This window comes from Gallus gallus, chromosome 10 (genome assembly GCF_016699485.2).
Source record: "Gallus gallus isolate bGalGal1 chromosome 10, bGalGal1.mat.broiler.GRCg7b, whole genome shotgun sequence".
In the NCBI taxonomy this organism is placed as follows: domain Eukaryota; kingdom Metazoa; phylum Chordata; class Aves; order Galliformes; family Phasianidae; genus Gallus; species Gallus gallus.
Genome location: NC_052541.1, coordinates 5,341,638 through 5,360,694, shown reverse-complemented (window position 1 = coordinate 5,360,694; position 19,057 = coordinate 5,341,638). Strand labels below are relative to the sequence as shown.

Sequence of the window (19,057 nt, the reverse complement as noted above, 5' to 3'; positions counted from 1 at the left end):
ATCTGTTAATCGTGGTTAAGGCATCAGGAACACAAAGTGAGATAACAGGAACCAAAAGAAGCCCAATAATAGTTGCAATGTAGTACTAACAATTTATAATGACATCTTGAAATATCTGCAAAATTATACACACGTAAACCTATAAATATATTTAAAACATATCTTATGGCACATATATATGAGCGCTGGGACATGTAGATCATTCTTTTTTGAGATAGCATGATCTCAAAACTCAGGCAGCAGACATGCTGCTATTCTGCATTGTACCTTTCTCATAAAAAGGGGTTTCTTAAAAAGTCCCTTCCCAGTCTGTGTCGACTCTTATTTTTTGCAGTAAACTGTGTGGGGCAGAAGTTGCCCCTTGTAGTATCTGTGAAATACTCAGCAATTCCACTCACAACCTCCAGGCAGTACTGTAATAAACATGAGTAATATTGCCCCAGTTCAATCTGTGGTATTTTACCTTTATCTCCTTAAAGTAAATGCACAGCTTAATTCCTATCCAGCGTGTCTTTGCGCACTCAGAATGGAACAGTAAAGAAACTTTAAAATGAATGTATATTTCATAAGTGTAACTGCAGTGAGTAGGAGCCTGGGCAAATAAAGTAAAATGCTCCGCAAAAATGGTATGGAGTGCAGAAAGATCAGCTTGTGCTTATGGCACTTCGCTCACCTGTATTACTTCCATGATATGCATACGTTTGGCTACTTCTGTAGTATTTGAATTGAGATTTTACACACATGTAAATATTTCTCCAAGAACAGACAACATAAAAGAGAAATATCCACATAACGCTATCGTCTATTGGCTCACCATGCTAATTCCTGATACGGTGGTTTTAGAGGCTGCACTGAGCATGTGCAGAAAAATAAAAAGATGGATGATGTTTGCACACTAAACAGTGTGAATAACATGATATCAATATTAATCTATCCCTTATAAAATCTTAAGACCTTTTTATTTAATAAGATTCTGCACAACAATATAATCTGTACTTTTCCAAATTAGCCACAAACCATCCGGTCTCTCTCCAATTACTTGATTTTTTTCTACATCTCTAAATGTTACTGACCTAAAAAGGATTTGATCAAAGGCTGTTGGAATCCTAACCCCTCCAGCAGCTATTAAATTGGTCCACTCTGTCCTGCGCTGACAAATCATTATACTCCAGAGTCTTACAATCCATGGTAGTATCTCAATTAGAGATAAAGACGAAGCAACAGTGTCCCAAATTCATCCATCCATCTAAAAATGACTTTATTCTTAAAAAAAAAAAAAAAAAATCAATATGCAAGGGTTGCTCTGAAAGTAATGCCTCCTACTTTATTATGTTGGCCCACAGTGTCAGAGGCAGGTGGTGGTGGTATCACGGTGCAGGTTGAATCCTCCCACCAATATTCCCTTCCATTTTGTTACCTTGCAACAGATGGCAGCAGAGGGGCAGTCTGACAGAATGACATCTGACATGGAAGTATTGATGAAGCAAAAATCTGGAACTAAATTCCTCTGTGTGGAAAAAATTGAACCCACTGGCAATCACCAATGCTTGCTGAACGTTTCTGGAGGCCACACACTGGATGACAGTGGGTGCTGCATTTCAGCAGCAGTAATCGTGCATCACCTCCGCTGGCACATATGTTTACGAGCACAGCATACAGGCTCTTGTTCACTGCTAGCAAAAATGCACAGGTAATGGCAGTGACCATATTGAAAAAGAGCAAATTCTCAGATAGAAAACACTCTGTCAAACAGTGTTATCTTGCTCTTTGTTCCTGTTGCAGTTTCCAGGGAAATAAATCGGAAACATTACTTTTGGAGCAACCTACATACAGTGATTTCTAGTCAATCGTTGCTACATTCAGTGGAAACAGTATACCATTTCTGCAGTAACTTTATCATACAGTTCCACATAAACAATTTATGACTTTTTGTGAACCAATAACTCTAATACAGAGAAAGAGTCAACTGCAGCCTTTCCATCTCGAGTGCTAACACCATTCACAAACATGCCATAAGGACCACAGAATTGATTCCCTTTGGCACTGAGATATAATATGCCACCACCTACAGCAGTTGAAGAGAATGTTTCAAGTACACTTGGAAGTGAAATGAAATTATTTCTCTTTTATTAAAAGACAAACTGGCTAAAGCTGAACAAGAATGACCTAAACAGTAGTAACCATTCTCCTTTTGGTCTAACTTAAAAATCCAAAATCTCAGTATGTCTGAAGTAGGCAGTGTTGTCAGTAGAAACCATACTGAAGGAATGGAGCAGCTCATACCCTATTATAACACTTTTCTGATTTTCTCATGATTGTAAATCCAGTCTAGTAGAGGCAGCAGTCACTAAGTGGCAAGAACTTATGTTTGTCTCAGCTAAGAAAAATAAGCATGTCCATATCTTTTCATAACAGCACTTGAATTGAATGCTTAAGTTGGGGAGGGTGGGCTGGGGGAAGGAGCACTTCTTTCTTGCAGCGCGATCCATGCTATTTGCCCAAGTAATCTCTGAAGTTTTAATGATCATTTAAGACCTATTGGAGATTTTCTTTCATGTTTTGTCACTGGTAGAGTAACTTCTTTTCTTGTGGGTCAATCTGCAGGGTGTTAAATAAAGACATTTCAGTACAAAGTCATCTGGTATCTGCTGGAAGAAGCAAGTATTTACTGGTCCTTTTGAATGTTAGAATTTATGCTTTAGGGAGCAGACATTCTGATTGTTTTCTCCATTTGGGATACTGTGAGCCAACCAATGGAAAGCTGTCTTGTATCAGTAGCTCTTCCACACTGCTTAGGCATTGTTACATCCCCACTTCAGTGGTCTGAATCACTTTGTGATTTTAAACACAATATGGCTCACCAGTTGGATTCTATATATATCTAGATCCAACTTAGTTTCTCTGTTTTAGAGATCTGAAACTGCTCATTCTCCCAGGGTGCTTTGAACTTGTTGAGATTTCTCATGTTGACATTGTTTTAGTGAGTCATGAAATAATGCTGGAAACATCTTCAAGATTTTGCATCTTCCCGAGATCAATGTTTGATAAAGTCTTTAATTCACCTAGTTCTTGTCTTGCAGATACCTCTCTACAGAAGCATCTCTAATGCAAATTAAAATCGAAACAGTCAATAGTGTGCCATCTCATAGTGAGAATATACTACATATATTCACCAGTATCTTCAATTTGGTAATCGGTTTTTTGTTTCAACAAAGCTAGTGGATGCAAAATTTATTGACTAGCTGATGAAGTGCTAATCTAATTACGAACTAATCTGATCTCATTATTAACTGACAAGCTGTTGATCTAGGAAGGCTACTTAGCTATAGTTTTAGTTATTTTCACTGTATTCCTTTTGGAATACCACAGATACTGGTGGATTATTATTATTATTATTATTATTTTAATCTTCAGATCAGATTCTACACATAGCATCAGAATGTAGCTAGTTGCCTATAGATAAGCTATCCGGTGGGCCATTTTATGCATCTCAACCCATGATTACTTTTATCTACCGTACATAATGGCTTGTCACAGCTAAAAAGGAGCCAATTTATCTCCCATTGTTTGCAAGGAGGGAAAATTTCTAACTGCAACAAACTAGTACTCTTAGTGTTAGAGAAATATTAATTGTTTCAAAGTAAAGCATGAACCATATACATACAGCAGGGCTGACAATTTAGCCAGTTTTGGACAAAACTGTTTTTGTGCTACCTATCTCCTTATAGTTATCCAAAGATGAGGTTGCCATCTTTACTCGTTATCTTTAAAACTATTTTTAACACTGGGATTTTCATCTGCCTCAGCTTTTCTGAGACTACTTCATGTCTTATATACTGCTGTGTCAAATTTCACACTGAATTTTAGGTTGGGGTTGTTTTATTTTTTTCTGACAGGTATGTACCATGAAATACTTCACTGTATTCCAGTGCTATATAACAAGAGGTCTCAGAAGACAGCTGTTCTTCTTTGGTTATCTTTCTCTCCCTATAAGACTGTTAAGCTATTATCTTCCCCTCTGAAGTTCAGAGCTAATATTGCTAAGAGTAATACAATATTTTGCTGCTATCAGAATGGGAGCAGTGAACGTTTACACTGAAGGCGTAAGGTTTTATCATGAACACACTTGTCTAGCAAGACAACTCTCAAGCCTTTGGAATAGGCCTTGATTCTGACTACAAAATTCATTTGAATTACATCACTATCTGTAAGGAACAGCATGATATCTACTATGAAATGAATATTCCTACAGTATCAATCTTTTTTATATTTAGTATCTTAATATGATCCATGACTTAAGTCACCTTTTGTACTGCTTTTGTTTGATTATAATTTTATCTATTAATCATGTTAATCCAATAGAATCTGCCTTAATCAAATGCAAGTCAATTACCCAGTTCGTCAAATTATATTTTTAATGAAAGACATTTTTTAAGATTGAATACCAATTAGGGACTTGTCCAAGGAATTGTGGCTAGCTTTAGTGCATGGAAACACTTCCCTCTCCACTGAGAAAGTAGTTTTCATATCAGCTTCCAGACTGAGAAGTTTGAAGAGCACTTTTGAATAGACATTAAACACTGCACGTAGTTGTTGCCTAGTCAGACTCACTGTTCTACCAAAAAATATTTGCATATTATCTAACCTGTTATCTAACTACAGAGAGGCATGAAGCTAGGTAGATTTTAAAGGATGGCTCATGACTTATCAGACAACAATTAAAAGGAGAGGAAGATTACGCTGGCCAATGGTAGTAAACCCAGAATAACAAGTAAATGTACCAGCCCCAAAGATAACGTGGATATTCAGAGCCCTGACCCACGGAAGCTTACTCAAAAAGATTTCCCTGATCTAAAAGTAAATATTCTATTCAATTTATTCCCTGCATCTAAAACCTCAGAAAAGCAGCCTCTGTATTTTGTGAGTTTATTTCTAGACCTCATTTAGCCATTAAGTCCTTAAAGAAAACTCAAGCTACGGAAGATTATGCAAAAATAAATAAATAAATAAATCAAGCTTACATATGCTTACACCTGAAGATGAAGTGATTGTTCTGATAGGGGAGGAATGCTGACTAGCTGATCAAGATGGTGAATCCAACCTTCTAAACCTAACATGTGTAAAGACCTTCATCTCTTCAGTTCTGATTTCCTTGGGAGTCCTGTAGCCTCTCCCACTCAGCACTTGCCTCCCTGGCAGCTCCAGGTAATCCTTCCAAGGGCACCTACTTAATCTGCAGGCAGGTCCCCATACCAGCTCTTTCAGAATCTGGTCTTTTATTCCTCTTTTCTCAGTATTTACTAAGTACAAAATTGTCGGTCTAATTAAAAAAAAAAAAGACACCTCTATTTTAAGCTATATTTAAATCACATCAAGGTCCTAACGGTACCATTACACAAAAACTCTCCAGGGAAGAAAGGCTAACTGATATTATTAAAAAGACAGGCATACACGAATGAAGAGAGCTTATACAAACACGACATTGGCAGTAACATCACAGATTTGGAGGTTCACTAAAACAAAGACCAAGTAAGAAAATGTTCTTTAGGTATTTACACTTACATGCAAAGTACATCCAGGACAAAAGTAACCTGAATTTGTTCCCTCAGGAAGAAGGATGACATGCTGCATTTAACATATACATGGTTCACCAAGAGTTGCAAACAGTCCACAAAAGGTGTGCATTTATCAGTGTAACTCAGGGACTGGAAAGAACAAATGCAAACAGATTTCCTTGAGGATAAAAGCAAACACACGTCAGGGAACCAGTCAAAGCGGGGAAAGAATCCAATGGCTTCAGTATTCTGAACAGACTGACCGGTCTTGTGGCATGCAGACTGACTTGTGGCAATCAGTCTCAGAGAAATCTTTCATTTGCACTGGTTGGGTTCATAGTTCTGAGGAGCAGAGGTGATGAAAGCATCTTGATTTTCAACAGCCTCCACTGCCAGTTTCTTTTCCCATATTCTAATACAGTGAACATGATTCCCTGACAAAAGCTGTGACCACCCTATCTTGGGTGACCTTCGTCTCCCTATGAGAATGTCAATCCTGCAGTTTGGAAACATGACTGTCATTCATCTACACACACGTGGACAACTTGAGGCTACGGTTCAGGAGGCAGTTCCACTACATGGAAAAACATAAGGTTCTCATTTCCACCCGGCATGCTGGATGAGCACAAGAGTTCTAAGATCTAACTTGTGAAGGTTTGCTTGCTTTGGGAATACTAACTTGTCTAAAAAGCTGTTTGCAAAGTCAGCAGTCCAACATGCAGAATATCAAATGGCACCATAAAGTTTCATAATGTACTTACCTATGCAAGGTAAGATCTCCTTCAATATTTGGACATGTTTCTAGAGCTACCTCAGGTAGCTGCACTCCCATCTACTAGAAGTGAGAGCAGCACACAAGTATTTAAAAGTAAGCCAGGATATATCACCCCTAAGTTGCTTAAATGAAGGTGTGAGAGGTAGATTGTGTTTTTGCAGTAGAAATTTCCAGTATTTCTGTATGTAGTGTAGAATGTTGTTTTTCCACAAAGAAAGCTGCTGAACAGAGTAAAGTTCAGATGTTCCAACCTGGGTAGAATTGGCACAGTCACTGGGTAAGGTAATCACATAGGGCAGGGGAGAGTCTGGCACAGGACAGAACTGTGCTCATTTTTGAAAATGTCCTCCTGTCAGCATAAGAAGTACAGAACATGCCTAGAAACAATGGGTTGGTAACAAACATTGTAAGGAAATGTACTGTAGTAACAGCATCGGGAAGATTGTGGGCCTTATACACTCAACCAGTGAGTGCCAGGAGAGACTTTACGTGGATCAGACCCAGGGTATGTAACAGGATGGATTTCACTGATCAGGTGTGCAATTTCTCCCTTGTCAGAAGGGGGTGTGCATCCATTACTGCAATAATGAATAAACTGCTCTTCACAGAGATCTTTGCCTGCTCAGAAATTTTTGATTTTGAGCGTGTTTCTGACAAAGGCAACTACTAAATGCCTATTTATTTAGTAATGTCTTCAAGGATTTCTTCAGAAAGCTAACCGGTTTTCAGCTTCTCTTAGCTTTTTTCGTTGTTGTTTTTTTGGTTAGTAGGTTTGGTTTCCTTCTGTTTTCCAGGTATAGGCACTTGATCAGCTTCACTATACCCAATGGCCAGTAACAAACCTTTTAGGTTCTAAGAAACTGATTGCAGGAGAACCAGGGTTTGTAGAAAGGAAAGATCCCACATTTATTCTACTCCTTCAAGCTCTGTGGTTTTTTTCCTTTCATGGATGTGTGAATCTGACCCATGGTCCTGCCATAAAACATTCTGGTTGTCAGTGCAAACATTTGACATATGATGCAATTGTTCTGTTGTCTAAATGAACATGTCACTTAACTAAGGTCATTCAACCTGGTGAGCTTTCAAAGGGCATTTTATAAGTCCTAGAGAGTACTATATTCTTTCTAGGAATTTGAATTTTAAATTTCTCAGCTTAAGTAATTAAGCTACACAGCTGATTAGAAAAGTATTATTGGAGAATGGGACTGCTTGTTGTGAAATCATTTAAAATATTTGCTTACATAAAATTATATAAACTATATAAAATTATTCCTTTAATTACAGAGATGCCCTAGAAGACAAAACATTTGCCTTTTCAGACTTTGAATTTACATAGCAAAGGAAGCACTGAGGATATAACAGACTTGGTACAGTATGGCACAATGCTGAGTAAGATCAGACACAACATACATTGTTTGCAGATACACTGCAAACACAGAGGAATATTTCAAACAAAAGCTATCCTTTATTAATTAAATTTTATCTGTACCATTAATGTTGACAAACACCTTAAAGCTGTTATCTTAAATTATAAGTTATAAACTTATATAAATAATTACAAGTTAAACTCAAAATCTATACACATTGGATGTGGCGTTCCTGAACTGATTTGTCTATAAATCCATCCTTTAATCAGCGTCAACTTAATTACCATAGTTAGAACTAAAACAATGTGACTGAAAAAATGTTTCAGCATTCTACTAAATGCATTCACATTAAGAAAATCTAATCTAATTTTAATTTGCTGTTAATTTTACCTAAAATATCTAAATATTAAACAAGAGAGAAACTTGTGGCTTTTGAGAGGAAGTACATCAGTCAGCCAGAGCTTAAATTTAATCATTAAACTGACTGAAGGCATGTAACATAATAACCAATCTATTTTCTAACCACTAACGGCTCCATAGTATCACTGTTTTCTTGCAGTAACTGAATTCCCAATACAGTACTGACAAAGCATCACAAGGCTGGAGCCAAGCTGACCACGTGGCACCATTTTTTGCAGTTTTCACAAGGGCAAAGTTCTCAGTATCTTAGTGGAACAGATTTGTGCTGGCTGGATTAATAATAGAAAAGTCATTTAAAATGAGACCTTTAAGACTTGTATTTTAATATTAATCTTTTAAAGTGTTCCAAGAAACATTTTTGAACTATTTTTTTTTCCACACACTAATGAGGAATTTCTTGGTTCTTATGCAGATCGGGACTGCACAAATTACAAGAGATTCTGGCACGACGCTATTGATTTCATAACTATGATGATGATTTTGGTAGGAGATGAGGTGCCTTAGCACTGGTAAGGGATAATAAACATGGTGAACATCTGAGCCATACTCCTGCTAATGCATAAGTTAGGAGATACCTTCACAAGATTGGTACTCCTTATACTGGTAAAAAAGCATGCACTTTTATAGGTCAGGCCCTGTTTAACAATTTCTAACATACCCCAGTGGTTACGAAGCATCAACACAGCCCTTTTTAACTGCTTTTACACTGGCCACAATTCAGTATCCAAAAAGCATTTGTTACAATACCTTCAGTACCACTCACCATCCCACCTGCACATGGCTTAGAGTGGCTACTAGTGAGCTAAATCCACTGAGCTTACCAGGCCCCCCACAAGTGGTCAAAACATTCAGCATGCTATGAAAAAGGTTTTAAGCACAAATCTAGGTCAGATAAAAAATGCAATTTCCTAAAAACTTTTAAGGTTTCAAATCCAAACTCATCGGGTATTTTACATTTAAGCCACAAATGACTTTAACTTCTATTGGCATGCCCTGAACTGCTTTAATTTTATCAAAAATACACCAAAAAGGACTTGTCTGAACAGTCACCTATGCAAACTCTTCCTTTTGCCTCCCATAGGTCGGCTCTGATTTGGTGCAGCTGTGTCAGCTGGGCTCAGACTGCTGAGAAAAGCATTGCCAGCACCTTCCTGGTTTGTTCTGAGCTGTGCTTTCAGCTCAGGTGAGAGTCTGAGCTACACTGCCAGCATGCCAGGGTTCAGCCAGCACCTCGCTGACTTGGCTTCCTGGCTGGGCCCTGCACCTGCCTCACTACAGGCCTGCCTGAAGCCATGCCACATTAAAATGCTCTGGGTTTAGTCCCTCATCAAAACTGTTCGGCCTCATCAGATGGCTTAACCAGAATAACATACTTTCAGAAGCATTAACCTCTGATGTACCTGAAGATCAGCATGCACTTACACATTTATATCACAAAAGATATGCAAGAGATTTATACAGAAAATAAAGGATATATATATATATCTCACACAAACACATATACATATAAAGTAACGCAAAAACATTATCCAGGCTTACATGTCAAACACAGCACATCTCTGTTTTAATTAGCCACGTTAATGCTGGCACAATTAGGCACGTGCTTTGTAGGATTATCATATTCCAAACCCACTCTGAATTTCAATTTTCTTGATCAGACTTTAATTTTGACCACTATGACCCCACCCACACAATTTTCTAACAATTATATTCTTTCTGAAGGCCTTTTTCTCAGGCAGTAAATGAGTGAAAATTGGTGGCCTCTGTATATGCTCGTGCAACTTATTAGCAACTTTGTTTTTCACTGCTGTGAAACTTATAGTCACATTGTTCTTAACCCTATTGCTCACCCATCACCCTGAACTTTTCACAGGATACAGTTCTAGTTTGTACAGCTCTGGGATCCATCCCACCTTCTGCCCTTTCCACCACCCTGCTGTTTTGGGGATGTTCCCTTCAAACACAAACATCTCTCTAAATTTGAATGAACACTCTCAACCTTCTCCCAGACTGATCACCCTGGGCTTGCATTAGTAATCTAAAGTAGTTTGACTTCTCAAGTAACCGCCACACAACAAAGCCTCACCTGTGGCTGCTTCCTTGGGCTGGCTGTTCCTGCCATTACAGATGGCATCTGGATGAATTCCTCTGGCACAGAAGGATATTTCCATCCCTCTTTAACCCTGGTTGAAGATAATTAAACAACACGATTCTCTTGAGCCCGTGGCAACTTAGCAGAAGAATTCTGCATTTCCATGCTGCTCTCCTGGAGAAGCCAAGTGCCTGACTAATTCTGTGCATGCGAGTACACGAGTGTGTTAACAGTTCCATTCACATCAGACTACTCACATGCTTGGATTAATTATACATTTAAGGCAGATTTGCCAGTGATTATCATTAATTGCAATTGCAGTGATTTAGGTCTTCCCATCAGAGTTAGCATAAGGGCATATGCCTCATTCTTCATTACTTTTTTTTCCTTTTTACTGAAGCCAAATGACCTCCTTGAATACTTAGTTTCAAAGAAAAGCTAACAAACTCTAATATCTGAAGACACTTACAACTTCCAGAGATGCATTTATGCGCAGTTCAGACTTGGCAATAGAGGGGATATTTTCTCATCCCCTCGTTAACTTATCACAAAGTAAGCAGATTATACATACATAGGTCACTTCAGACCAATATCGGTAATGCTCAGCTTCAGCCATCATCCCAACTGATGTTAACAGAGCAACTGCCCCAGCAAGGTTTTACATGCTACACACTCCTAAATCATGAGCAAACAAATACAGAAATGGGGTACTACTTGATTAGAACAATCCTATGGTTTACAGCCTGACACTTTTCTGACAATCCCATTGCTGAGGGCACCATGCATTCTGAGATGTAACAAGGAAAAATACTGAGGTTTAGTTTTAGCAATCCCTAATGAAAAGGTGCCAGTATTTCTTGAGTTGTCCTCAACGTCATATTTCCTGTCACACTACAGCCACTTCTAACATGTGCAAGTTTCACTGGCTGAGGATTGATTGCTATTCTGGCAGTTTTTATATTGGCATTTGAAAATGATCAAATAAGTAGCTCAAGGAAGGAAGGAAGGAGAAAGTTGTACCTATTCCTCTCGGATTCTTTCCTCCTCCTTTCTTTGCCAGTAATAAAAAATGTATAGCTGAAAATTCAGAACATTTCAGATCTTCACTTCAAATAGACTGTTGTAGACTTTAGGCCTATTTGTGTGTAACCATCAAGGAAATTACAATTATTGATTACCAACATTAAAAAAAACAACCAACTTTTGGCCACTAATCTGTTACTAAGCTATGTGAAATAGCAAGTTAGCAAATGTTCACTTGGAAAACAAATCCTCCCCCCCTCCTGTGACTTATCTAACCTTAACATGGAGAAATGTTAGAACAGCAGCAAAGATCACCAGCTCAGCACACATAGTTCCTGAGTGAAGAACAGCACATACTTTGCATTTGTATCTTTCAGATGCAAAATATATTGCTATAATTACTGCCTGATACTTTGTGATTATCTAAAACATCCTTCAGAGTAACAATTCCTAAGATAAACTTCTATTAACAGCTACTGTTGTTGTTTGCCTCCTTTACATCCCATTTGCCACATAGCAGAATACTTTTATTTTTTTGAATGACAGTGTGAAAAGACAGAAGTGCTTACACAGTCATAGAGACATGTATCCATAATTATGTATTTAAGTGTTTCTGTTTATACCTAAAAGACATAACAAATGAGAAATGTATAGTTTATACACATAATAAAGGCAAGATAAATACCAGAGTAGTCATTTTATATTATCCTTTTGATCTATAGGCTACCAGTGGAAGACATAATCTTTTATTTATATTATGTGAGGTAAAATTTTGAAACAGGATTTTCTGTGTCTGTCTTCCTGCTCACTTCATAATTAAGCCTGTAGGGCTGCATGGTTTATTTTTTAATGCTGCACTTGCCAATTTCTGTTATCACTAATTTAAAGTTCGTAGCTCCACATACGATAAAAATATGAGGACAAAACAATTTATACAAAAAAACATTTTGAGTTGAAAGGTTGGTTACGTTTTCATGTGTGTGCTTTTGGAAGATTTCATTTCAAGCAGTTGTGATTTAGAAAGCCAAAGAAAGCTCGAGTAACGTGCACTTCCCTCCACATCTCTGTATCATTTCCCCCTCCATCTTTCTTCCTTTTTATTTTATATTTATCTCATTTATATATGTATACGAATGAGATCATTTTCCCTTCGTTACTGTCTTAGCCTTTTTAATTTAGCACCAAACTAGCAAACTCTATCAGTCCTACACTAAGATCAACTATGACACTCACTATGAAGAAAAAGCATCTCTTATTTTACACAAAACATTACAAGGTCAGAACAGCATCTTTCATCTCTTCCCACCTTCACTAGACTGAACAATAGGCAGCAATAATCCTGTGATATCCACAACTAATTTATCCAACAAGAAGACAGGTAGCACTCTGAACCGCACTGCTGCCTGAATAGGTGCAGTAAATAAGCAGCTTAATGGTAGCCTTTCAGGCAGGAGGGCAACATATCACAGCATGGCATTTTTATAATCTTCCTGGCATGCCTACAGCCAAGAGCACATAGCTGAGCGTATGTTCCCTCTTCTGTCGGGCTTAGGATGCATGTAATCGTTAGATTGTGACACATTGTGCCTTTAAGCAAGTTTAACTGTTTTATATCCCCTCTGATCTACAGCTTTGTACATCTGTTACGTTGCCTCTTAAACTTCAGTCAGCACATCTGTGGGTCTGATCTTTCTGAAGCTCATTGCACGGCTTAGGTTTTGCACAGTATTTCTTTGTATCTGTGCAGTGTTTATTTGCAAGGAATACCTTTTGTATTAGTGTTCTTGCTGAGCTAGAGCAAAAGAGCAAAGCTAAATCTATATGGGACATCTTCATCTGGAAAAGAATTGAATGAGGCATTAGGAACTTATTGAAATAACTTGATTTATAATAAATTGGTGAACCGGTCCCCTTTATGTCTTTGAGCACAGGGAACGTCTTCTCTCCACCCAAAAGATGTTCTCCTCTAGAGGCATAAAGGAGCCTGTTACTGAATTTTTTTTCCCACAGAGCCCCTAGGAACACTGATTAAGCAGCGCCAGTTTCAGACGGAAGCATTAATTTGCAGGTGTACTAACTGTCCTCTCCACCTGCCACTAATGTCAGCCAGATTTCAGATACTCAGTGCGATCAACTAGTCTCTCAGCATGTTGTCTGCTGGAAAGCAGCAGCCTTGTGCCAGCCAACATTTCCCTTAACTGTTGCACAGGGCATTCTACCCAGTGCTGGGTAGAAGACTGAGCCAGCACAGCAGTTAGCCCTTTGACTCCTAGAAATACCTGCAGAAGCCCTTCACAAAGCAGTATTTATCAGCGATAATTGGTGTCCTGAATCTCTGCAGAACAGCTGATACTAAATTTTCTTAACAGCTTTTTCGTTATGCATAAACTCTAAGTCAGAAGGGCCATCAAAATGCAGAGGTGCTACAGTGTGCTCCTTAGCCTACAGGAGCTGTCTTTATCATCTACCTTTTTTCTCTGTTTTTGTTTTTTCCGGCTTCCTCCTGGGGGAAATTTCCCAAGTGTTAGAGGAAACTCTGGATATGATGGCCTTAAAGGCTTTGGTTTACTCCCACCCTGTATCAAAAGCTGTGAATTATTCTTTTGCCAGCCAGGGAAAAGTTATGTACTACCTTCTGTAGACTGCTAATGAAACTGAAGCCTGTCTTTAGCCAGCAGTAACAGCGCCTGTGGGAAAGTTGTTCTCGTCCCACCGTAGGAGTCGGTACCACCAGGTCTACCTGAGCAGCTCATTAAGGGGCACTGAGCATAGCTATCACACCAGGGGAGCAGTGTCTTCCCAGCCAAAATTACTGTGAGCGAAATCTTGCCTACACTGACATCAACGACAGAATTCCCTGTTACCTTTTTAAGAGGACAAGTAAGAGGATTTCAGACATTAAGTATCTACCTTACTGCAGGATGGTTTCTTTTGACATACTACTCAGGTATGAATACAGCTTTCAATTGCCTGTTCTGCCAAGGTATCACTAGAGATCACATAGCTATTTTATTAAAAAAAAAAAAAAACCTCCAGAAAATTACATTAAGTTACAGAAAATGCTTTTTGATCATTCTCACAGAATTTCATCTACTCCTATAAAAAAGAATCTTCACTTCTAACCTAGAGGCCCCAGAAACAAAATAGAAACCTTCAAATTAGTTGAGATAAAATGAGACTGAAAGCATGTGCTTCTTAGAACTTGCCTGATGCAGCTCATTTTGTAAAGATGGAGTGTGCAGCTGGACAGAGTGATGAAGGAAGAGAGAGGCTGCTGCCTATGTTTCCTCACAAGGATCCCTTCATGCACACACTTTGGCTAACTGACAGATGCAGACCTTTGATTTATCAGTGTCACAGGATTACTAAAAGATGTCGTTACTCCTTTTCCCAACACAGACTTTCAGCTGCCAAGATTTTCTTTATTTTTACACAGCTGCAATACATTGCCTAGATGAGTTTCCTCCTTTTCTTCACCTGTAACACCTTTCACACTCTCTCCAAAATTATACCCTATGTTTATATACAATGAATTTTCCAGAACAGTGAAAACAGACTTCTTAGTGCAGCATCATTACCCCTCTCCTGGCAGAGAAGTAGCAAAAGAGCCTGTCTGAGCTGGCAACCATCAAGCTTTACAGTCTAACAAGTTCCACTACTATAATGAAAATCCAAAGACCTGGAAACAATATACAGAGCTTCCCTGACTAATTTTATTATGCAGACACACTTAATAGCTCCTGTTACAATCACATTTATAAGCAGGAAAACAGCATTGGATTGTGACTATCACACTAAATCGACATGGATTATCAGTCATTAAAAAGGAACAAAATTAGCATCAAGTAGTAATATTTTACACTTATCAAACCTACAGCTGGTCAAGGTTCATTACAATACTGTGCAATAAAGTCAGGAAGCATTGGCTCATTCTACAGAACATTTAAATCTCTATTGTATTTGTGTAGGATATAATTTCTGATAGCAATAAAGCCTAATAAAAGTTACACCCCGATGAATAAAGTGTTAATAAATTGACCCAAGACATTTAAATGGCTAATTATATTTGAAATAAAGGAGGATTCGCTTGTTTCTATAGATTGTTTGAAGCTGCACTCTAACCAGCTAACTAACCAACTACAAGATGATTTTATAAAAATATCTCTAATATGAAATATTAATATTTCTAGCTCCTTTTTCAATAGATTAATAATTAATTAGAATTTCCTAACACATTTCCTATTCATCAAAAGAATCGTACCTCTTGTTAAAATATCTAAGCTTTGCACAACTTAACTTTTAACTAATCCCTAGATTTCATTATACTTAAAAATATTTACAACTTATTTAGCTTTTCCATTGGTCCTCTCAATGATGAAAAATAGAACACTTATTTTATAGAAAGCACCGTTACAATACTAATAATAGTATTACAGAATGTATGTAAAAGACAGCTCAAACTGGCACACCAAGTCAGGTCATTCATGCATTACCACAATGGGCCTCCCAAGATCCTGGGCCTTGGACCTAAGTTATCATCCTTTAAGACTGAATCACTTAGAGGCTTCAAGTACTCCCTAAACTATACTGTACAGTTTCAGAATTCTTTGGTGAATTGCTTCTCCAAACCACATTGTAGCTGATAGTTAAAATTGTAACAGGCCCCTGACACAAAGGGAGTTAACCCACCAACATCACTGGTTTTTGAGACACTGAGAAACAGTTCTAGATGCTGCAGAAAGAGCAGCTTGGGTGTGAAGAATAACTGGATGGCTGAGATGGTACAAAGGGAAAAATTGGCACGAGTTGTTTTTGAGGGGGAATTTTACATGGAAGAGTGGAACAAGACGTTTTCCACAGTGCAAATTGAAAATCGCCAGCCATCGCTCCCTAACATGCTTATTACTAACATGTACCCAGGCTTTTCAGCCCCTACTTACTGCTAGCACGTGCTCCAGCTGTTGAGGGTATAAGAACCACAAATCCATATGAAGTGGGAATTTTCATTTTTTGAGCAGCTCAGTTTTATTTTACATTGTGTTTAGCTCTGAAGCCTACTGTTGCTAATAGGATCACCAGCAAAGGAGAGAAGGGGACATATCCCTCCCAACAGCTTCCTGGTTTCTTCTTTAGGTTCACTTAGCGAGTCTTTTTAGTGAGTTGACCCATACAGAGAGAATCCCTTATTAGTACATAATCTTTAGATGACTAGAAAACAACTATAATTGGGATCATAATAGAGACATTCAACAAAGCAGCTGCAGTTCACAGCTTCTGTCTCTTAACACCTACTCAAAATTATGCAACTTGGGACAAATACGTTACTTGGGAAACTACACCAAACTTAGTCTCTGGAAAAATGGTATCAAACTCTTGCAAATGGCAATCTTTGTATCTGCATCTGAGAGAAACAATACCGGATAACATCTTCACCACCTACTTTTAGAGGTAAACGTATATTGGAAAGAATTGTAGAGTGAAGACATTTTTCTTCACAATTAATTCATGTATTTTAAGAGCTACAAAATGTTTGAGGCTTTTTAAAGAAAGAAAACGGGACCTTGAACAAAGGACATTTCAAACAAGATTCATGCAATTTTAACAGACAGGCAACCTTTTAACATCTCACTTCCACATCTAGTTGGTTCAGTTCTCCTGCTGCTTTCCTCATCTGCTGAGGATGAACCATTTTCTTCACTAGTTTACAAAACTTAAAGTTTCCTGTTGTTCTACCTCCTGAAAACACTTCAGAAACTTGCGGTTTTGGTCTTAGAAAGCCAGTTAGCTCTCCCTTCAGCTCCTTTTGCACTGACACTGTATTCCACAACAGCATCATCAAATAACAGCTTTCATGTTGGTAAAAGAAAGTGGTTTGCAGAAATTGTTTTAGTTGCATAGCATTAGCAGAGCTATAGTGGAAAAGCTGATAGGCATAACACAAGGTGCTAAGTCTTAAAATGATACAAATCCAGACTATGTTTTCATGAATCTAGTATACATGGAAATAGAAGAAATGTGGCACTGTGTTGATTTCTGCTATTATTCAGCAGTCATCAAGACAAATAAAAAAAGTCAGAAGGCAGTTTATCATCATTTCTCCCAGTATCTTTGGTTCTGTTTCATGTCATACTTATCTTCCAGCATAAGCCACAATATCATAAGTTGCTCTTTTTTTCTGGAACATTATCAAGGTTGGAGAAGTTTTGTAACTGGTCTCAGGTCCGTGAAGCATTTACAAACAGGCAAATGTTCCAGTACTATCATGGGACATCAGGATATTGCAGAAATCTCTGATTCTTTTGTTGTAATCTTGTTTTTATACTACATCCAACATTGACAGTGTTTTTAAAAGGTCATTTTAAAGAAGCTACTCCTTCCTACCTGAGTTTTTAGATATTTTGTGTGGTTGCATCAGATAGCCTGCATATATATGCACATACTTCTTATAGACTTTATTTTAGCATACTCCAGATACCACAGTCACGACTACGCTCTGATCTGCTTTAACAAAGTAAAAGTTCATATCACATCCATTTCCTGAAGCACCTGTCAAGCTTTCCTTCTGTGAGCCCAGCTCTTCCAGACACTGCACCAGCTACATAAGCAGGGTAGTCAGTTTTTTCTCTTCCTTTTGTTCCTGTTACTTCAGTTCACACTAACAAACACTCAGTCCAGAAGGATAGAGAAGCAACAACATCTGATACATTCGAGCTTCTCCCCCTTCCCTTTCTGATTCCCTAGCTCCTAGAATTTAGCCAGATTAAGATTGAATGGCAGTTCAAGGTTCCCCAAAGAACATAAAAATATAAAAATCATATACCTTGGTATGTTATAATTAAGCCTTTATACTTTCTGAAACGTCATAACTACTGTAACAATCAGAAAGATCAATGCAATGGAATGGTGTTACAGGAGATGTAATGACAGTAGAACTAGCACTACAGAAAGGTGTTACAAAATAAAAGGCAAAGTGCTCACCCAAAACTGAAGATCTAGGCTCACAAATGAAACTCCACAAGAGAAGGATCTCCAACCAGAGATCATCCCCACTGGCAGTCAGCCCATCAATGAGGTCTAAGAGAGGTGCAGCCAAGGCTCCCCTCCTTCCTATCACACAGCTGAACTGCCTTCACCTGTGCTCCTAAGGCTGACCGGGTCCTTTCCCCAGGTGCTCAATCAGTGGGTGAGGCCAGGACTCAACAGTTCCCACACAACTACTATGCATCAAATGGAATCACAGTATATGAGCCTTAAAAAAAACTTAACATGGATTCTTTACTGAGCTGGTAAATTCTCCAGACGTACTGCAGTGGTGTGAAACCCCATCTTTACAATTCTGTTGTATTACTGTTCTACACATACTATTAGAATACTGTCTGTGTATTATCTGTGTATTTTTTAATACAGTGAAAAATCAGCCTGTGTCCTTTAGAGGAAGCATTCATACACTGCAGAGCAAGTGACATGAGGTAGACTCACTGAAACCTAAATAGGGTTCTTACCCAGTGAAAATGCTTTCTTCAGTAAATATCTGTCAACAACCCTAAAATATTAATCTTCAAATGTCAAATTATTAGTAGAGACACAAATATTTTACTAGCATTTGTAAAGAAAAATAGCTGATAGTATTTGCCATTAAAAAATCTGCATGTTTTTAAATGGTAAATACATAAATCAAAGGTGGCTTAAGTTTTGCTATGTTGTACTAACAAAGACACGTAGTAGTAAGTACAGAAACTTCGCAAAAAGAAAAAAGCACTCTCAGCCTGTCAATTTATCAACTAATTACTGCATTATCTGGAATTTCTAGCTCATTTGTTTCATG

The 19,057-nt window shown here is 38.1% G+C and overlaps 2 long non-coding RNA genes across 3 annotated transcripts in view; one reads left to right on the top strand and one right to left on the bottom strand.

Annotated features, from left to right (window-relative positions):
* LOC121111665 overlaps window positions 1-19,057 on the bottom strand; it is a 239,867-nt gene that overhangs the window by 5,877 nt on the left and 214,933 nt on the right. The window lies entirely within an intron of this gene.
* LOC107052147 overlaps window positions 1-19,057 on the top strand; it is a 77,206-nt gene that overhangs the window by 32,625 nt on the left and 25,524 nt on the right. The window lies entirely within an intron of this gene.